This window comes from Papio anubis, chromosome 1 (genome assembly GCF_008728515.1).
Source record: "Papio anubis isolate 15944 chromosome 1, Panubis1.0, whole genome shotgun sequence".
NCBI lineage: Eukaryota > Metazoa > Chordata > Mammalia > Primates > Cercopithecidae > Papio > Papio anubis.
The window spans coordinates 6,236,920-6,256,996 of NC_044976.1; the positions used below are offsets into that span (position 1 = coordinate 6,236,920).

Here is a 20,077-nt window from a genome sequence, read left to right on the forward strand (position 1 = left end):
TTTTTTTTTTAATGCTTCTAAAAGTATAAATGTGCAGCCAAGCGTCTTCTTTACCTAGGCGCCGCGCCTGGGTGTGGACTTCCTGGGCCTGCTGGTGGAGAGCGAGCGCAGCTGTGCAGAAGTAGAGACGCCGGAGTCTCCTCCTGGACCCTGTTCTTGGTTTGGGGAGAGCCTCTTTCTCTTCCTCTGGCTCAGTTGCTTCCTAAGATTCTAATGACAGTTCTGGCCAAAACAGGCATCTCCCATTGCCACTGGCTTGAGACTTCAGCTCTGGCTTTATTCACCAGGAACTGATTCTGGGATCTTGGGATCTTGGGGCGTAGGGTCCAAGATGTGGCTTCTCTGCTGACTGATGGAGTCAGGGGATCTGGCTCCACCCAGAGCAATACGTGGGGATGGGTGGAAAGCACTGCTCGGGGCAGCTCCCTCTCGTCTCTGGAGGCTACTCCCTCTGTGCACAGGGTCATCAGCTTCCTGCATCTGAATCCCTGACCTGGGGGCATCCTCCATGGCCCTCCGGGCTCACTTGGCACTGTCACATGCTGAGCCCACTGTGTCATGAATATTACCTGGTGACTTGCTCCTTTCTCCTCCTCCAGGACTCTGCCTGTTCTCTGTGACCCCAATGTACTTGGCACAGCGACTGGCATGGGGCACTCAGAAAATATTTGTCAAATGGATGGCGGAATTCACCAGCACCCAAAAAGCAATGTGATTTGGGGAGTTTTTCTCAGCGAGTGGCCATGTGACTCCCAGGGGCAGACGCGACGTCTTCAGCACATCTCCGTCCCTTTGCCAATCACACCCTGCTCAGAAGAGCCCACCTTGCCTGCCCTCCTCATTGCCTGCCCTGTCCTTGCCTGGCTCTACTGAGCTCCATGTGGGGTATATTCCACATGGGCACAGGGCAGGCGACCCCCTTCTCTCTAGGGCTCCTCCTCCAAGGCCACGGTTTGCCTTGGAGAAAGCTCAGAATAGCTCTCTGGCCCCCATGCTGATGCTGGGTGAGTGTGCGTGTGGCTAGAATTCTTTTCTGGACTCTTGGCAAATGGAATTATTTACAACCACTAGGGCCAATATTTCCCTGCTCCACAGATGACTTGCAGCAGATGAAGTAGATGCTCTCTCCTTGCAGAGAGCTAATGATAACATTCAGCTCTTCCCACCCCATCAGTGTGTCTTTGATGGCGCAGCTGTGGATATTTTTATTTGCCCAGTCAAGTTGACTCCTCGCTGCACACATCTGAATGAAGGCCCTTGGGCTGCGAGCTGCAGAGGGCACTGGCGCCAGCCTTGTGCATTGACAGGAGACTGCAGGAACCCGCCAGCTTGGCTGCTGGCTTCCTGAGCGCTCTCTGCAGGTTCCCTCCCTGGAATGGACAAGGGGGAGCAGCCGATTTCTGATACGACTCATCTGTCTGGGTCACTGGTTCCAGAAGTTAATTTTGGATGGAACTTCACAGTCACCTGGCTTCTGGTTATGCAAAACCTGACCTTTGGCTTCACTCTGGGGCCTTCCCTTCTCCTCACCCCAGGGCTTCTGCTGCCTCCCTCTCTTTGCCATTCTTTCCTCTTAAAAAAAATATCCTGCTGACAGGAGCTTTCTAACTTGTCATTTTGGAGATCATCAACAAATTCTATAGAGAGGTGACCTCCATTATGAGAAAGAGACGGGGAGTTGGCCGGGACCCAAGCCAAGGAGCTGGAGCCTCTTTTGACTGGCAAGGTGACATTGAGTGTCATATCAGCATTCATGGCCAGCTCTCTTCTCCTCAGAGAGTAATTATTTCTTTCAGAGCGAAAGGTCCAATTTGCTGTAAAGAACAGAGCCCCAGGTAAAACGAAAGAGCTGTAAGCTCCCCTGACATAAAGGAGACCAGACTGCCCCTGTCCCCAGCCCTGCTCACTCCACATTATAATGGCCATTTGGCCAGATTTATTATGTTTATTTGTACTTCCTTCCTGTCCTAACACATTAGGGTGGTTGCACATTGTATGGGTGAGGCCGGCTCGGCAGGTGGAGCTGAACACCTTGCAGCTGACACGGGCTCTTGTATCCTTGGCTAGCACCTGGCTCTGGGAAGGGACTGAGATGGCACCTTTGGAGAAACACTGGGAGAACTGATGCCTGGCATCTGGGGCCAAGCTGAGATCTGGGCCCTCTGCACTCTCCTGGTATTTCCTTTACGCCTGGGACATTACAAGAATAAGTAGCCCAAGTCTGTGGCACTGGATGCCAATACCACAATAGATGCCATCCACTGAGTGCTCACCCTGACCCAGATCATGAGACACTGGGCACTGATGGTTTTATTGAGCACAAGCCTGGGCACTCATGGTTTCATTGGGCACAGGCACTGGGCACTCATGGTTTTATTGGGTGCAGACACTGGGCACTCATGGTTTCACTGGGTGCAGACACTGGGCGTTTATGCTTTCATTGGGTGCAGGCACTGGGCACTGATGATTTCATTGGGTGCAGACACTGGGCACGGGGTGGCTTCATTGGGCGCAGGCACTGGGCACTCATGGTTTCATTGGGTTCAGATACCCTGCACATTGGGCACTCATGGTTTGCCCATCTATGGCTGAGCAGAATGAGCTCACAGTCGGTGGCTTCATTGGGTACAGGCACTGGCCACCCATGGTTTCATTGGGCGCAGGCACTGGGCACTCATGGGGTTTCATCTGGGGTGGCTCTGGGTGGCCCTCATCACTTGGACTGCCTTTGCTTCTTTTCTCGTCTGCCCTCCCCTAGCTCCATTTCTGTCTTGCACGCTGCTGCAGCCTCAGCACCCACCATGGTACCTGGCCCGCTGCGGTGTTCCACACATATAGTTAAATTTAAATTGTTAAATGATTGGATGAACCTGGCGTGAGATGAGGACCTGCCCAGAGTCAGAGTCATCCAGCTGCTCATCGACAGGGCCTGGGCTGTCCTGCCACGAAGCCCTTGCCAGTCACTGTGCCTTCTTGACTTCCCATGGCACCATGACTGTCCCACTGCATTGTGGCATAAGGTACCTCCACCTTCCTCCTTCGCTTCTGTTTTTGGGAGTTCAGTCAAAGCTGACATGATGCCCAAGACTAGAGGGGAGATAGTGTGGAGGCCAGAGAGGTCGGCTAGGTCCTAGGTGTGGAGGTTGCTTCCTGCCCCTCCTCCACCCCCACCATGGGGGCCTGGAGAAGGTAGGGTGGTGTCCTCAGTGAGGAGGGTCTGAAGGGGGCCCAAGAGCAGAGGGAGCAGTCATGGTTGGTTGGAAATTAAGACGACCAGTGCAGGAAACTGTCACAGCTTGCCCATTGTGTAGGTGAGATCCGTGAAGGTCAGGAAATTGAATAACCTAACTAAATTTATTTGGCTAGTTAGGGGAAGAACAGAGTTCAGACTTGAACTTGAGGTGCCCTAATTAGTGTAAGAGTTTGAGGGGGTCATTCAGAAGCACACCCTCCCTTCTGACACTAAGTGTAAATTCAGGGCAGGACCACCCTGGGGTTCCATACTTCACGGAAGGACTCACAGAACTCGCTGAAATCTGTGATGCTCATGGTTAAGGCTTATCAGAGTGAAAGGACACAGATTAAAATCAGCTGAGGGAAGAGACACATGGGGCAGGGTGCAGGAAGATTCTAGGTGGGGTTTCCAGCCATCCTCTCTGGGTAAGTTGTGGGAACACTAGCGTCTCCCCATAGCCTGTGTGTCGGTGCTGCCAACCAGGAAGCTTGCAGGGCCTTGTGCCGAGTCTTTACCGGGGCCCAGACATAGACCTGGTTAGCTACCCACATGTCTTCTGCCTCCAGCCCCTGCCTAGGTCAAGCTGAGGTCATGTGACCCCAAACACACCCCCCCTTATCACATTGTTAGACTCTTGGGCATGGCCCAAAGCTCCAAACAAAGACACTCTCACCTGAGCAATCCCCTCCCAGGAGCCCAGGCCACAGCCCAGACCTCTCTGTAGACAAGCTTGATTCTTGATTCAATACAGTGCTATGTAGGAGAGTGTCTAGGAACTAAATTCGGGCTTATTCCCTGATAGACTCTTCTCACCTGGGGTCGAGGTGCTTCAGGCCCTTGCCATGGCCCACTGGTGACATGGGTCCCTGCTGTGGTGCTCAGGCCTCTTGCTTGCATCACAGCACTTCTCTCTTTTCCAGGTTCACAGCATCAATCACGGTCACATTCCACAGCCTCTCCAGCACCCAGCCAGCCCTCCATGGGGGCAGCAGGGACTGGTCCATCCAACAACAGCAGCCATGTCCTTACCTCTTGCTGCAGCAGCAACTTTATTTGATTTGATGTATATGAAGAAATAAAACTCAGAAGTCAATTGACTTAAACATGGAACAATGCAGCTTGGTTATTATGGTGTATGCTAAATTTTAATGGCATTTAGAAAGCGTTTTGTGGGGTAGAAAATAGAAGCAAACCCATCAAACCTCAACTATGCTCTATGTTTTATAGTGCAGAACGTTTTTCTGCTACAATCCAAAGACTTTAAAATGTAATAAGGTACATTTGAACCCAAGGGTTTTAAAATCAACGTAAGAAACGTGCACATCCAGAAATGGAGTAAAATAATCCATTACTGTCCGGCTCGTATTCGAGGGAAGACACACATTCCTGGAAAGGCTTTTAACATTTCATGTTCCACAGACTCTTATTTATTGACACATATTAGTGTTCAAGGATTAATATATCGCTAAGTGAGAAAGAAAATTGTGGCCGGGAGGGGTTTTGATAGTCGGCGTTCTTGGGTTTCTTGCTATTTTTGAATGCATTTACTCAGATATATTTAAAATCACATGCCACATAAATGGATATATCAATGGAGAAGTAAGGCAAATTTTCCATTCTTACATTTCATTAAAAACACATTCCGACTGTCACACGTCTGTATCCCCCTTGTCCTTCCCACCGAACATGATTTTTCAGAGCCCGCCATTATTGCCCCGAGTCCTGGGATATGGCGTTTTCTAACAGTCTGGGTTTTGTTTGTTTGTTTGTTTCGAGATGGAGTCCTGCTTTGTCACCCAGGCTGAAGTGCAGTGGCGCGATCTCAGCTCACTGCAACCTCCACCTCCTGGGTTCAAGCAATTATCTTGCCCCAGCCTCCCAAGTAGCTGGGATTACAGGCGCCTGCCACCATGCCCGGCTAACTTTTTGTATTTTTAGTAGAGATGGGATTTCGCCATGTTGGCCAGGCTGATCTCAAACTCCTGACCTCAGGTGATCTGCCCGCCTCAGCCTCCCAAAGTGCTGGGATTACAGACGTGAGCCACGTGCCCGGCCGCACTCTGTGTTTTTGATCACCCTGTCTTTCAGAGTTTCTTGGCCGTCCTCATCAAAGGTGCTCAGGAGTCTCTGTGGCTCAACACAGTGTGAGAGTTCTCAGGAACGACCCGGCCTCTGTGGGTGGCGCAGCAGCTGCCTGCAGAAACCTGCCCACATCCCCAACATTCATTTGACAGATGATCCCGTTTCCATGATCTTCAGCTTAGGGCTGAAGAAATCCTGGAGCTCGTCTGGTTCAGTGGTTCTCCACTGGGGATGATTTTGTCCCCCCACTCCAGGGACATTTTTGGTTACCATGACCAGGAAGTAGAGAGTGGCCCTCTGGGCGTCTGATGGCATCTGAGATCTAGGAAGGTTCTTCATCACCTCAGATCACACAACTGGCCAGTGGTCAAGATGGAGCAAAACTCTCCTGGAGTCCAGACCCAGCCTGGGGAAGTCCTGGGCTGCGCGTGCACCTCTCTTCTTTATTGCTGCATCCCTGCCCCACCCAGGCTCTGATCTCTCCCTGAAGCTTCTACGCCAGTAATGTGGCTTGGGCTCACAGTGTCAAGAACAGTCAGGTCTTCCTGGGCTGAGGCTGCCAGGCTTGACCGTCCTCCCTCCCCAACCTTCCTGCATCTCCAGCCACCGCCAGAGCCCATCCTTGCCCTTCAGAAGCTGCTCTCCTTCATGTAATATGGGTGAAGCCATTGCAGGTCCCTTAGGGGACAGCATAGACCTGCTCAATGCTGATAAGCACAAATCTAGGTAAGACTGAAAATGTTGGTGATATTTTTGTGAGGATCCTTGCTGTATATGTTTAGTTTTTTGTTGTTTAGTTAAACTAGCATGCAGTTTCTTTTTCAAAAGCTCAGAAGTATCCACATCCTACGCCACCATCTAGTCAAGTTGCCCATCTTTCCTGGGCTGAGTCTGTTGCAGGCTGATCACTGAGCAGCTGCGGACATAGTGGGCCCATGGTCGGGTATCTCGTGTTATTACTTAGCCTTGCCTGTGAACACGTCTCTGTGTTTCTCAATCAACTTCATCACCATCAGTGTTAATAATTACCATCGCCTACAGTGATGGAGCCCTATGCCAGCGCTGCCGTGAGTGCTTTGTGTGTAGGAGCTAATTTGATACCCCCAGCAGCCTTGGATCCCCCTGTGCTCTTATTACCATGTTGCACAGAAATGATGCACAGAGAGATGAAACACGTGGCTTCCAGCTGCAGAGCTAGTTGGCAACAGGACCAGGATCTGAACCCAAAACAGCCATCTAGAGCCGCCCGAGTAGCCACCACCCTACAAGGCTTCTCGCTTTCAATGGCTGCACCCTGGTGGAGCAAAGGGGCCAGGCCCCGTTGAAGTGGCCCTGGGCCAACCGGGTGGTGCTTCCACAGTGCCTTCACTCAGAGCTTTGTCACCAACCTGGTGTCACTGTGGAAGCTCCACACACTCTTGCCAGCTCCCTCCACCCCCACACTTAGCCTGCAGGAGGCATGGGAACCAGGGGAAGAAATGAAATGGTGACTCTAGTGCAGAGTCTGTCAATATGGCTCTATCAGCCATGGCACTGGGTCATTCTTGGTTGTAGGGGGCTATGCTGGCATTGTAGGATATGCAGCAGCATCCTTGGCCTCCACCTCCTGGAGTATTTCTACCCCGTAGTACCCCGTCTCTGCCAGTTGTGACTGCTAAGCAAGTCTCCAGACTTCGCCAAATGTCGCTGGGGCTGCCAAAGCTCCAGCATAAGCAAGGGTTTTGCTAAAGCCGAGGATTGGATTCTCTGTGGATTTCAGTTCTCCCAGCCCCTGGGGAACCCTGAGTTGGCTGCAATTGAATGAAGTGAGATGTGGGCCCAGGCACTGTGCACAGGTGGGTGGGAGTGCTCCACCCCTGTCCACTGCCTCTCCCCTGCCGGTGGGGAAGCCTTGTAGGTTCCCACATGGTGACTACGTGGCCTGCACACTACAGTGGAGGAAGGTTGCGCTCAGACTCAGTCTGAGTCCCACAGAGCAGAGGAGCCAAGAGACAACAGGAAACCCGAAACAGTGATCACCTGCTTCCAGACAACTTTGCTTTTTTGCCTTGTGAGGAAACTTATAAATTATTTGGAGAACAATATTAGTCTTTTTGCTTCTGAAAAGGGTTCTGCATCTTTAATAGAGCCTGGTTTTGAAACATAACTCACAGAGTTGTACAAATACCCCATCAATAGTGCAGTGGCTCATTTCATTGTTCTCAGCGCATGGAATCTTCATTATTTGCACTGTTGATAAAAGGCAGCATTTTTAGCAGATCCGCACTACTCCATTTAGCTGAGAACAATGATTTATTCCTCCCTCACTATTGGACATCCTCAATTTCCTTGGGTAATAAAGAACGCTCCCATGGATGAGATGAACAGGAGCGACCGGCTGCTCTGAGCCTGGCAAAGTCAGGAAGAGCAAGAAGGGTCCTGGCTGGTAGCTCCTGCCCGGGGAGAAGGCCCCAGAGCCTGCCTCCCCAACCCACTGGCAACCGCAGCCTCCGGTGGAAGACCAGAGTTAGTACATGTTGTTGACAAATTGCCCAGGAAGCAGCCGGGCCCCTGATGGAAAACTGCCCATCTCAGCACAGACAGTGCTCCTGGTCCCAACCGCTCCTTTCTATGTGGAGATGAAATTCTAATAGAGCCCTTATTCAATACCGCAACTCAGGGATGGGCAAAGTTGTGAGCGTGTATGCATGCCTGCTCTTGTTTTCTCCATATTAGAAAATTCACAGACTGCTGAGAGAGGGAAAATAAGAGTAATAGCTTCAAACTGGAAACGGAAGAACTTTCACATTCAACACAAAAGGGAATTGTTGCAATCCTAGGGCAAACGAGAAAAGAGCCCAGCTCGTTGCTTAGCAGAGGACGCGGCATGGAGAGAGGAGGAGGGGCCGCCAACAACGGCAAAAAATTCTGCCTAGCAGTTTGCTCCGTTGCAGCCTTGCCTGGGTAGAAGGGAAGAAGGTTAGAGACTTCCAGCATTCCTTGGAACAGAGTAATGGCTCTAGAGATGCCACACCTATTGGTGGATGGCTTCTAGCCTTATCTTTACAAGGAGCCAAATACAGGGAAGCAGGCTTGCGGTGCCCCTGAGCAATAGGTATGCACGCTCACCAAACACCAGAATACTGGAGAGGTGTGTGTGTGGAAGTGAAGGCTCAAGGAACTCTCTGGGCTTCTTACCAGCCTCTTGGCCACTCACTAGTCATGCCGTTATTACCCCCACTTTGCAAAGGAATGAAGCTCAGAGATGAGAGACGCGGCTTCTGGTCGCAGAGCTAGTCGGCAGCAGGACCAGGATCTGAAGCCAAAACAACCATCTAGAGCTGCCCATATAGCCCTCACCCTAAAGGCTTCTCGCTTTCAACAGCTGCACCCTGGTAGAGCAGTGGGGCTGGGTCCCGTTAAAGTAGCCCTGGGCTAACCTGGTGGATTCGATAACCAGCAGATAGCCGCCAGCCCAGCCAGGTCAGACCCAGAGATGAAACGCTGTTTCCTTTCTTCCCTGCACCCCCTGGGGTTGTCTGCAGTGTGCTTGCAGGGCTCCTTGGTAGAGCTACTTTTTCCTAGAAGGTTCTAGAAGCAGAAGATGAATGAATCTGTGGCCTGGGTCCTTTGTGTTGGGGCATTAGGAGCTGAGATGAGCTTCTGGGAGATAGGGCACCATGGGGCACATTTTAGAGAGGATACCAGTACATGCAGGGCGGTTTCCTCAGCTTCCAACCAACTAACAAGGATTACCCAACCCAGCCGCCAACCCAAAGCCACCATCGGCCACACCCTAGAGACTCCAGTGGGGCCCCCGAATCACCTCACCAGGCAGGAGCAAAATCCTGTTTCAAAGAGTTATTGTTGCTATGGCAACTGGCCTTATGCTCTCCCCTGGTTGCCACTGGGGGACTGAGGCGGATGCACATGGTGTGTTGGCAAAGAAAGGAAAAAATGCCAGCCCTGGGACCAACACCCGTGGGGACAGGTAAAAGGAGTCGAGGTGTTCAGCCATCAAAACCCATCTTCCTGTCTGGAGCAGCAACAGGCCGGGCCTTCCCCTGTGCAGGCTGGCACCATTGATTAGGGGACCTGTGTCCCCATGGTTACCCGGACTGGAGGATGGCAGTAAATACTAGGGCCTCGATTCCAGGCAAGAGATGGTAGACTCAGGTTTGTTTATGAATCTGAGAATTGGATATTTCCTACCATAAAGGCCTTTCCATTAATTAATGCAAATATTAAAGCTTTATAGAGCCAGCTTCCTCTAAGTCACCCTTTGTCAACAAAGACAGGGCGGAGAGAAGGGGGCAGGGAGAGGTACCCTATAGGACAGGAGGCAGCGGACTGGGGCAAGGGCCACTCTGCTCTTCCCAGGTGGGGCCCTTCCTATCAGGGAGCAGGCCTACCAAGGGGTCTCCCAGTTCGCTTCCCTCGGACTAAGAGCCCCGAGTCCTCAGCTTTTAAAACGCTAATAGGGAGGCCAAATAAATATTTCAAGGTCACCTAAGGGCTCCCTTGGGTCTTGTTTATTTATAGCATCCTGGCCACCTCCATCTAGAAATGTTTCAAACTGCAGAGGTATGAATAGTAAGAAGGCAGCTCTTCATTTATTTATTTGGTTATGAATGTATTTATTTTCGCTGTCTCTACCAACTCGATGGGCCTGGGCATAACTGGCCAGAACATGGCTCTGCTCTGGCCGTTGGCATCTGCCTGCTTGCTTGGGGAGCATCTAAATGGAAACTCTGCGTTGCATTTAGTCCTCAGCTGCAAAAAGGAAGCAGTTAGCTCCAGGGGGCTCGCGAGGAGAGTGTACCTGCCACCACACATAAGCGTGAGCCAAGGTGTGCTGTCATCCTGGAGACCCTGGCCCAATTCCTTGGAGCATCTATGGAGACAGGGTATAAGCAGTGCCTAATTTAGTGAGTCCTGCAGTGTGAACATTGCATGCCAGTGAGCTCATGCAGCAGAAGGGGTCAGTATTAGCTGGCTTCATTGTCCTCCCTCTTTATTCCTGGATGATACCTAAGAAGTAAGTGTCATCACACCCATTTCATATTAGAGACCAGAAGAGATCAAAATTGCAGCCCCAGGTTGTGAACGTGGAGGATGGTAGAGCTAGGACTTGAACCTGGCTCTGTCTGACATCTCCCCCTGTCTCAACACTGGTATCTCTTTTGTCCTGGAGATGGGAGCCAATGGGACTGTCAGCCTAGGATTAGTTACTATTTGTCCTCAGCCCAGATGGGCTGCTCCCTGGGGACTAGTCTGTCCTCAGCCTGTGTCCAAAGGCTCTAATGGATGAGATCACAGACCGGATCACAGATTCGGATCTGTCTGGAAGTGCTGGACCCCTGCTGCATGTCCATTCTGAAAAGCACTCTGCCCAGGCAAGACAGCACTCAAACAAGCCCCACTCTATGTTAATTTAATTAATATAATTAATGTAGACCAAATCCAGTCTGCCCACCCCCGTCCCAGCACATAGGGAGCACTCTCCTGACTGAGGGCTGAGGGGCCTCCTTCACCTCTCTACCCCAGGAGAGACCTGACCACCTCCCAGAGTTCATTCATTCAAGCATTTACTAGGGACTTAAAAAGCACAAGGCACTGGGAATACAGCAGCAATTAACACTGTCCTCACCATGGGGAGACAGACAAGCAATAAATGTATAACAGCAGCAGCGAAAAGGCCAGGTGCAGAGGAGACCTCTGGCATGGCTCAACCAAGAGTCTGGCCCTGTTCTCCTGCCATTCTCTCAACGCCTCCCTCCTCCTTACTGTTCTCTATTCTCAGGCCGGCTTCCCTGTGTTAGTAAAATGACTGTAGGCATCTCAGGCCCCACAGATATTCTCCACTGTCCTAAAGAAGAGAGAACCTCTCTTTTCCCAACCATTGAGTAAAAAGTCCGAGGTTTTGCCCTGGATCTGTTTAGGTCATCTGACCTCCTGAACTAATCACTGCAGCTAGTGGATGCAATTAATTTAGACTAAGGATTGACAGACTGTGGCCCATGGACCAAATCCAGTCTACCATCTGCTTTTAAAAATAAAGTTTTTTGGGGAGGCTGAGGCAGGTAATCATTTGAGGTCAGGAGTTCGAGACCAACTCCTGGTCTGGCCTCGCCAACATGGTGAAACCCCGTCTACTAAAAATACAAAAATTAGCTGAGTGGTAGTGGTATATGCCTGTAATCTCAGCTACTGGGGAGGCTGAGGCAGGGGAATCACTTGAACGCAAGAGGCAGAGGTTGCAGTGAGCCGAGACTGTACCACTGCACTCCAGTCTGGGTGTCAGAGTGAGAGCCTGTCTCAAAAAAATAGTAATTAAAAAAAAAGTGTTATTGGAACACCTCCATGCACATTTGTTTACATATTGTGTGGCTTTTCCAAGACTATGGCGGAATCAAGAAGGTACCATAGAGACCGTATTGCCCAGAAAGCCGAAAAGATGTATAGAAAAGGCCTTTTACAGAACAAGTTTGCCAACCCCTCGCTCAGACACATCTGAGTTTGTCCTGGGAGATGGTGTTAGAGGAAATTCTCCCAACCGTAGTGAACTTTACATAAGTGCCGGAGGGCAGTTAATCTGTGCACTGTGGCACCTCCCGTTCCTGTAGCCCTTCAGCCAAAGAAGCCTGACGGCCTTGTATGTAACTAACTGTGTGCTCTGCCAGAGAGATCCTGGCTTCAGAGAGAGAGAGGAAGCCGTGTTATGTAATCAGAGTAGCCAAAGGAAGAAGTGACCCAAAAGTCCCTCCACGGAGAAATAAACAAAATGTGGTCTCTCCATCCGATGGAATAATATTTGCCCACAAACAGGAATGAAGTAGGAACCCACGCTACCGCCAGGATGTACCTGAGAACGTTTTGCTGAGTGGAAGAAGTCAGTCGCAACAGGCCGCACATGGCGTGTTTCATTTATGTGAATGTCCAGGCAAATCCACAGACACAAAAAGTGGGTGGGTGGTTGCCTGGGGCTGGGGCTAGGGAGGAGTGGGGAGGGGCTGCTTCAGGAGAATGGGGTTTCCTTTCAGGGTGATGAAATGTTTTAGAAATAGATAGTGGTGATGGTTACACAGCTCAGAACATCCTAAAATCCACTGACCTGTATACTTTAAAATGGTGAATTTTATGCTATGTGACTTTTACTTCAATTAAAAAAAAAATCGGAGACTGAGTCAGAGACCGCACTAAACTATGGGGCTGCTGGGTGATGAGGCCTGTGGGCTCAATAGGTGCATTCAAAGTGGGGACCCAAGGGCCAAGTCTTCCTGGGAGGGACTTTATTCCAGCTTTTCCTTAGCTCATATCTTGCACAGGCTCCTCGAGGAACCCCCATCTCCATCCCCACTATATCTCTGACTTACCTGGGTGGCCTGACAGTGGCTTGTGTGCCTCAGGGTGGCACCTGCAGGCACCCTCCTCCCTGGCTTTCTTGAGCACCTGATGGTGAAATGCCACCGTGCACGACAGAGTCTATAAATTTGCCTGCAGGTCTGGCATTTATGTTTGGCACCTTTGTAAAAATATTATTTCCCATTGCTACCCGGTTTTTATAATGTCAATATACTAAGATCTACCTTTCAGTATTACATTTTATACACAATGCTGCTTTCTTTATACCCTAGAGCACATGTGTTTTTCTAACTTGGCTTTCAAAAATAGTTGGTTTTCAAAGAGATGTCGCAGGAGACTTGCTGTTGGCAGTGAAATAAGTTTTTTTATTGTGGTCTGGAGCAAAATATGTGATGGAATCCTTAATTGAAATTCACCTTTAACATTCAAGTTATATTTTTATTACAATTTGAAATCCATCGTGAGGGATCGTTATCTGCAGAGATGCGTTTCCTTCGGGAAGTTTCTTCCTTGGTGATGTAATTTAAATTCAGGGAGCCAGGAAAAAACACCAGTGTCTCATATTTTGAACCGCTGGCTGAAAAGGCTACTGGTGTCAGTGCCCAGGAAACCATAAAACAAAGCACTTTCTCTGTCTACGGATTGTCTTCCTGTTGCGTCCTCGTCGGGACATTCTGGGGCTTGTCTGAGCCTCTTAACCAGCAGAATTCCCTAGAAGGCAAGGGCAGTGGCCGCCTGAACTGGCAGGCGGCATTAAAAGGAGACTGAACTCCTTCACTCTCTTTGTTTCTGACACCTCGCTTTGATCTCTTGGCCTCCCGATGCCTCTCCTTGCCTCTTCCTCCTAAGGACCGCTTTCCTTGTGTTCTCGTTTTCCAAACAGCACACATCAGTGAACTGACAAAGCCTGTCTGTGTGTGTCTGCCTTGCGCCGTGGAGCAGAGACTTGAGGCTGCGGCCAGGCAGAAACAGGACTGCTGAGTGAGCGGTGGAGAAAAAGGGCTGTTCTTAATCAGGAGTCATCACTTCGTGGAGGATAATGGCAATTTAATTAATTGCCCAATGCCAGTGCTGAGGACAGGGGCTGCAGGAACACTGCTAGAATTTGAGGAAATTATTTCAAATTGTGCATTCAACTCTTAGGATGAATACCAAATCCAGACATCATATGTTTTGACATATCTATTATTTATATGCAAATCTGGCTCTTCAAAGAGGATTTCCCAGGAGCCCACTGGGTTAGTTTTCCTGCAGGCTCAGAAAGTGACTGTCCATTTGCCTGGCATGTCCCTCTCCTCCGGTATCCCAAGGAAGGTTGCCCAGTTAAGGCCGGGTGCAGTGGCTCATGCCTGTAATCCCAGCACTTTGGGAGGCTGAGGCAGATGATTCACCTGAGGTTGGGAGTTTGAGACCAGCCTGACCAACATGGAGAAACCCTGTCTCTACTAAAAACACAAAATTAGCCAGGCGTGGTGGCACATGCCTGTAATCCCAGCTGCTCTGGAGGCTGAGGCAAGTGAATTGCTTGAACCTGGGAGACGGAGGTTGTGGTGAGCCAAGATCACACCGTTGCACTCCAGCCTGGGCAACAAGAGCGAAACTCCGTCTCAAAAAAAAAAAAAAGGTTGCCCAGTTGGATCAGATTTCACCACTTCTGGCCACTTCTTCCTCTTTAGGGCCTAGTTCCGTCAGGTCTAAGTAAGAATCTGGCATAAATATAGTATTGCTAGAAATAGTTTGAAGAGTCTTTCTGGAGCCAAGATCACGAACAGTCCTCCCTTCTGATGCCAGGCAGGGTTGGGCACTTTGGGCTCTATGAAAACTACCTTGCCTGGTCCACCCAGCTGATCTGATCATTCTGGATTGCTAAGCAAAGCTGTTAGGGTGGCATGTGCTTGCGAACAGCAGCAGCAGTGGCCACAGGACAATGAGAGCAGTGGCTAGTTGGAATTTATTGAGCACTCACTCTGAGCCAGACTCTGTGCCAGGGGCTTTATCATAATGCCCTAAAGTCATGCAAGGGTGGCAAAGATAAGCTGCTTTCTAAAGAAAGTGGTTAGGAAAATGTGCTCTGGAGTCAGACAGGCTGTATCAGGATAGGTTCAGCTGCAAGTGACCAAAAACATCGTAACAGCAGTGACTTAAATAAGATGGTTTGATTTTTCTACCTGGGGAACGATTGGTTAGAGGGTTGAGAACTGGCTGGGCAGCTGGTTGCTCATCAGAGTTCCCAGCCTCCTATAATGCAGTACCACTGTCCTCAATATATAGCCTTCACTCGTGGCACAAATTAGTTGCTTGAGTTCAAGCCATAGTGCCTGCATTCCAGTCAGCAGGAGAGGAGAGAACAACGCTTTTGCCTGTATCCTACTGGCCAGAATGCAATTGCAGTCACATCTAACTGCAGAGGAGGCTGGGAAATGTAGGCTTCACTCTGAGTGTCCACATGCCCAGCTAAATTTGGGAATTCTAGTACTTAAGGAAGAGAAAGCTGGGCAAATGGAAACGGAGAGCTACCTCTGCCACAGAGTTAGATGCAAAGTTAGTTGTTTTCCTTGGGTGAATTGGGATATGTCTTCTGGATATCATTTCCTTATCTATAAAATCAGGTAAATCTGGTACTTGGAGAGGATGTGTGCTAACTGCTCTGTGATGGTTAGCATAGTACCAGATGTAAACATGGGCCAGAAGGATGGAAGGTGTTGCCATCATTCCCAGGACAGACACAGCCCTTGGTTCTTCCATCTGAGGCCAGCCTCTAATACCAGCTATGGGGAATTGGCAAGCCAAGTAATTTATTCTACACTTCATAGTTTACATACTCGGCCACATTTGAATTCCGTAATAAGCCAGTGTGATAGGTGTTCTTGCCCCGACTGTAGCAAGGCTGGCCCAAGAACTCAAACCCAGATCCCTCCAATGTGAAACGCAGTGCTCTTTCATTTCTCCATACATTGATGAGCCCTCCTGCAGGTGAAAGAATAAAAGGACAGCAATATTTGACAAAAAACATTAAGTACATGCCTCTTTGTTGCAGTGATTTCTTAACCTAGATAGATAGATACATGCTTCCTAGATGATAGATAGATAAATAATTAGATAGAAAGGATAGATAGATAGATAGATAGATAGATAGATAGATAGATAGATAGATATTCCTATAGCCTCAAAGGTTGAGTCTAAGAAATTTTGAGAAAATGCTTTCCTTTTGCCAATGAGTTCATTTATTTATACAACCAGTATCTATTTACTGAGCAACTAGTATGTGCTGGGCACTGTGCTAAACACTGGGAATATAATGATGAACAAAACCAGACCATCTCCATGCTTGTCTGGAGCTTAGCGTTCCATTTGGGAAGAAGCAAGATAATCACATGATCATAAAAATCAAGGGCAGGCTTGCCTGTAAATTGTACACTGAGACAACATGGAGAGTGTGGGTCCCAACCCTGCAGGGCTTCCTACGTCATCAACACACTAAGATCTTTGCCACAGAAAAGGAAGAAGGAGGGCCAGGATGGACATCATTGCCAAATATAAATAGTGAGAAAAGCATTTCATATTCCCTAAGGCTCCTGGACACCCACTGAACATTTCTCCGCGTACTTACTCAGAGGCCTAATTATTCATTTACTCCTTCTCACTCATCTCACATGTGCAGTGTAGCAATCTGGAATACAGACTCCGGTGCCAGTTAGATTCGAACCGGTTAAAACCCTGGTCCTGTCTGCCCAGTAACTAACCTTGGACAAGTTAGGCTAACTTCCGTGTGCCCCAGTCTTCTCATCTGTAAACATGGGCATAGGATACCTACTTCATAGGGTTGTTGAGGGCGTTGAAGTGCGTTACTACATAGAAGGCACTTAGAACAACTTGTGGCAGAGTGAGCTCGATGTAAGTGCTAGCTCAGGATGATGATGGTGAGATGATGGTGGTGATGATGGTCATGGCGGCGGTGGTGCTGTTGCTGCTGTTGACGCTGTTGAATAAGACGAGGGTGTGGTGGTGGTGGTGCTAGTGCTGCTGATGTTGAAGATGATAAGAATGATGAGGAGGAGGAGGATGATGGTGATGATGATAACTTTGATAAGGAGGATGAAGGTGATGAGGATGATGATCGTGGAGGATTCTTGAGTCCCCACCATGTGCCAGTGACACCCTCGGTGCTGGTATGCAGAGAAGAACAGAGAATATGCCCCCCATTTTTCCAGTATAGTGGGAGCGAAGGAGTCCAAAGTTGACCACAGAGCCCCATACATGTAATGGAGCAGAGAAGGGCATGGAACTCCTTCCCCACTGAAACACAGGGCGGGACTGGGCTGCCACACCCTGCTCCAACTCCCAGTGCGAGACCCAGCCCGGGAAAGGAACGGTAGCAGGGGAAAGCTGTGGCTTCTCTTGCAGGAAATACCCATGGGAAGGTTTCTCTGCCAGGGACGTGGGAACAGGGGGAATGGAGCGAAAGATGGCTGTTGGCTCCATTCTGAAAGCACCGCCTGCAGCACAATCTGTACTTACTGCTTCTGCCAGAGGTTTGAAAGTGGCCGCAGCTTCACAGCGGCTCCGTGGCTTGGTTCCAGTCCAACTTTCCGGGGCAGCTGGCCTGGTGCAGGAAAGGGGAGCAAGCTGGCCAGGGCCCTCTAAGGCTGCAGACCTCACCTGTACGCTAATCCCGCATGCCTGGGGACCTTCCTCATGTCCACTGCCCTGCGGGCCCCGCACTGTGTGTGATGATCGATATGAGTCGATGTGTGGGCGTTGGAGAGCCTTTTCTGAATCTGCGGCTAATTTTTTGGCAAACAAGCAGATGAAATGCTTGATATTTCCCTTTGTGTTATGCAAAATTAAAAGAAGTTTGTACCTGTCTAAGCAGCAAGGCACGCATTAGATCAATCAATCTTTGCCATTTTGTCACTCTTAATTTTTTGTTAATTTAATTAGAATAGAGATAGTCAAGTCTAGGTGTGCTAAATCACAGACCATAAGATTCCGTAAATCACTTCAGCATGTGACTGGGTATGCGGCGTGGTTGCTAATGAGGAGGGGCAGAGCTGCGGCTTTGGAGAAGAGCTCCTGGCGGGGACCCTGGGTTGGCAAGGAGTGGAAGGACTCCGGGGACGTGTCTGACCACCTCTTGGGTCACTGAGGCCTCTGTCTCCCTGTACCCATCAGCGCCACTGCCCAGGGATGGTTCAGCCAGGTGAGGGTGGCGATGGGCCCAGGACTCACAGCTCCTCCTTTCCTGCATGAGCTCCCAGGATAGGTCTCTGCAGGAGGCGGCACAGCACCAGCTGGAAGTTGGACCACCAAGCTTCAGCAGAACAGCCCTCCTACGGCCCCCCGCCCATCCTGCTTTCCTGTTCACTACTTATTTATTTATTTATTTATTTTTTGAGACAGAGTCTCGCTCTGTCACCCAGGCTAGAGTGCAGTGGCACGATCTCGGCTCACTGCAACCTCCGCCTCCCGGATTCAAGCAATTCTCCTGCCTCAGCCTCCTGAGTAGCAGGGACTACAGGCACATGCCATCACTCCCGGCTAATTTTTTGTATTTTTAGTAGAGACAGAGTTTCACCGTGTTAGCCAGGAGCCTGTTCACTATTAACAGGACACTTGATTTTGCCGGCCAAACCACTGCAGCAATATTTCCAGAACAAATAAAGCTGCTTAGACATTTGCTGTTGGTGTTTTACATTTCAACTTGAATCTGTTGATTTCGGCCTTGCTGTTTGAATAGCGTCTCTGCAGGTTTGTTCTGGACACTAACATTTCCAAATGTGTAAGTACTGGACTTGCGGGCCAGTGCTTGAAGTGAGGGGAGCCAGACAGGCCAGGGAAGGGCCCTTAGAGGCCGCTCCTCACTCCCGGGGAGAGCCTAGGGGGAAGAGTACTGCCTGGAGAGCAGCAAACACCAGGAAAAAAAGGAGGCTGCAGAGGCCAGGCCAGCCCTGAGGGCTGTTGGAGACATCTCTACAGCGTGTTCCACCCAGCACAATGCACCCTGCTTTCCAAAGTGATTCTGGGGTGCCCTCTCCCCAGCACTTTCTCCCAAAGCTCAGCTCTCACCACCCACTGCTAGCCACTCTCTTCCACATTTGGCCTCCCAGCTCTGGGCGCCTCTGACCGTCTGATTGAAGTCCCAGGCCCTCGCTGGCCATTCGGCTGTGTCCACTGTGGTCCTGAGCTTCATTCCACATGCAGGAGCCTCACTCACTCCCTCGCACTGGGCCGTGTGGGTCTCCGGGCGCCTTGGTGTGGCGTGTGCCTCCCTCATGCTGAGGGTGCTGCAGAAGCCCACCCTGGCTCCTCCAGGCTCCTCTGCTCCCCTGGGAATGAAAGGCATTGGCCCCCCCAAGGAAGTCTGGCTTCATAAGGACCATGGTCAGGCAGAGACACATGCGCACAGCCCCAGCCCGCTGGAAGGCCATCTGTTGTCAGAAAGGTTGTGTTTTGAGCCTGTCTGTCCATCTGGGACAAGTTTGTACTGAACTGGCCACACTTGTGCTAAAGACATGGTTTGTAGTCAGCTTCACAGGCCCAAGAGGCAGAGTTCAGTTAGCGTCCTGTGCAGAGTCCCCATGATGCCCCAACTCATCATGAGCAGCTGCCGTCACCCAGCTGAGCTGTACAGCGAGAGGGAAATGCAGTGTATGGAAGACTTGGGCCCCCTGGGAGACTGCAGCCACTCAGTCATCCCTGCCAACGATGGTGGGACAATGGCAGTGTCAACCTTGCCAAGGGGCTGGGTTTCCAGCCATGGCTGGGCTTTCAGCCTGCTGGGTGGAGCATCACATCTCCCACCCCACGGTGGATATTCTCTTGGCCTTCTCTATCCAACTAACATCTGCAAAGGCCTCCTCCTATGCAGTGATGCCTCCCTTCCTCCTAAGAAGGGCATGTACCTTGACGATGGGCAGATGGAGTTGGAGGCCCAGCCCTCCCTTCCCAGCATGTGATCTGCTGCAAGTTACTTGATCCCCACCAACTTCCACCTCCTCCTTGGTAAAACACAAGTGGCAACAGTCCGTTTCCCAAAACTAAGAAGTCAGTGGGAAAATGAATAAAAAATACTTTCCCAGGTCACTTGGCTCCTTCCTCCCCTGCTGATACCCATACAGGCCACTAAAACTGTTCTGAGAAGTCCCTGTCACCAAGTCGAGGACTTTGGTTCCATCTCACAGCAGTCTCCGCTGGCGGCGTTCAGTGCTGTTGCCTGCTGCTGCCGAGAGGCTCTTGTTGCCATGGTTTCCACGATGCTACATCTCTGGTCCCTCTTATGTTCCTAACTGTTTGGTTCCCAATCTTCTTTGCTGGCTTGCCCTGAAAGTCATCAGCCCCTGGAACCCTGCCCTTGGCTTCCTTCTCTTCCTGGGCTCTCCACAGTCCATCCGTAGGTGGAACTCACCCATTCCCATG

The 20,077-nt window shown here is 50.2% G+C and overlaps 1 protein-coding gene across 16 annotated transcripts in view; it reads left to right on the forward strand.

The window, feature by feature from the left end:
- Positions 1 to 20,077, forward strand: part of CAMTA1 (calmodulin binding transcription activator 1) — a 953,012-nt gene that overhangs the window by 565,134 nt on the left and 367,801 nt on the right. The window lies entirely within an intron of this gene.